This window comes from Centruroides sculpturatus, unplaced genomic scaffold (genome assembly GCF_000671375.1).
Source record: "Centruroides sculpturatus isolate CEXI.00-Female unplaced genomic scaffold, Cexi_2.0 scaffold636, whole genome shotgun sequence".
NCBI lineage: Eukaryota > Metazoa > Arthropoda > Arachnida > Scorpiones > Buthidae > Centruroides > Centruroides sculpturatus.
The window spans coordinates 222,679-224,441 of NW_019384931.1; the positions used below are offsets into that span (position 1 = coordinate 222,679).

The window sequence follows — 1,763 nt, forward strand, 5'->3', positions numbered from 1 at the left end:
TTTTTTTTGCTAATTACGTATTCGCTCGAACTTTGTTAAAACTTTAACTGTATACCGAACAACAACCGAAGTTGTAGAAGGAAATTCGCCTATTTTACCGATCTAGGGATCCCCTTTTCCAAATTTTAATATCATCTAATAATTTAAAAAGACAAATTACAATAAAACGGTTTATTATCCAACTATCAGAAATTTCACAACATGCCAAGGAAGAGAGGAAGGAGCAATTAAATAATTAAAATTATAAAGGATTTAAAAATATATATATATAAAAATGGGGAATATCGCGCTTCTGACAATCGCTGCGAGTGTGTGGGCTAAATTTGGAGAATCTGTGCTTCTCGCATGGAAAACTGTATGTGGCCGGCTCACGCGTCAGAAAACCTTCCGATTTATTCGTGTACGCACCAGACGAAAAAACAAAAAATATCGTGTATCCACAAACACTCCAATAAATAAATAGAATTGAAACGACACTTTGAAATGTTTTCCCGATGAAAACGAATAATAATAATAAGTTTCAATAAAAATGATAAAATAAAAATTTAATTTTATCATAACGAGTTTGCTTGAATTTCGTTTTTTCTGAGATCGCAGCAATGCGCGACGGTTAAGCTAGTATTTTATAAATTAAGATTACAAATAATTTGTCGAGTATTAGTTTTATTAACAATACTAGAATTAATTATTTTCTTGATGGTTATTAGTCTTAATATTCAGGTACACGACAATTTGAAATAATATAACACTGAAATTATTTTGAAAAGGTTTTTATTTTTACATTACAGTTTATTTAAGTGTTTCCACTTTTTCCCTCAGTTTATCTAAAGCAAGAAATTTCTGCCCCTAATAATTTTTCAGGATATAAATTATTTTCAGATCAAAAATTTCTCGATGAAATTAATTTTATAAATATTTAGGAAACAGTTCAATTCATTTCTTAAGAAAATATTTTTAGTGCAATTCATTGCTTCATATAAACTTAATTTTCGATAATAATTTATACAATTTGTACTAATATCCGATGTGGTTGAGAATTATTAATATATATTTGCAATTTTCTTTGTTCTATTATCCGAATAAATTTAAAACACAGCAACTTAAAATAATATTATAACAGTAAGGCAAAGTAAAATAGGGAAATAGTTTAATATAATAATTATTTAAATTATATTTGTTACTAATTTATTAAATATCGTAAAGAGAACAATGCTTTTTAAAATATTTGTGGTAATAGCAAATTTTTTAATATTATTCAATCTTAGACATCTTAACAGTTCGATGTGTAAATAATTGTAGTAACAGTTTTTTAAAAAGATTTTTTTTATCTTATGTATCCATCTTAAAATAAAAATAATTCATTATATGTTGTGAAATAATTTAATAAGTATCGTAAATTACTATGTTCAATCCAACCAGTTATATCTGATATCTGAAATTTGTACAGTTAAGTTGAACAACTTGCAAATACATACAATCTTACCAGTAGTTAATTATCGCAACGGGCACGAAGATGGAAAGGCAAGTGACGAAATAGGCGCAGACACCTTCCCGAAAAGAAAACGAAGGTGTGGTATCGATCAGAAGCAAAAACGTCACAGTCAAACACATAAAATCTAATCTTTATTAGTTTAGGTGGGGGATAGCGCGAACGCAGTCCCCCGCTACCACAAATTACACGCCCCATCTGCCCCAGTTTGGGGTAGTGGCAGGGGTCAGCTAGACCGAAGTGCAATGGTCAAGCCTCACCCTGGGGGAGCCGC

General features: G+C 29.9%; 1 pseudogene; it reads right to left on the reverse strand.

The window, feature by feature from the left end:
• Positions 1–1,637: 1,637 nt before the first annotated feature.
• On the reverse strand, positions 1,638–1,763 carry LOC111632012 (annotated as a pseudogene).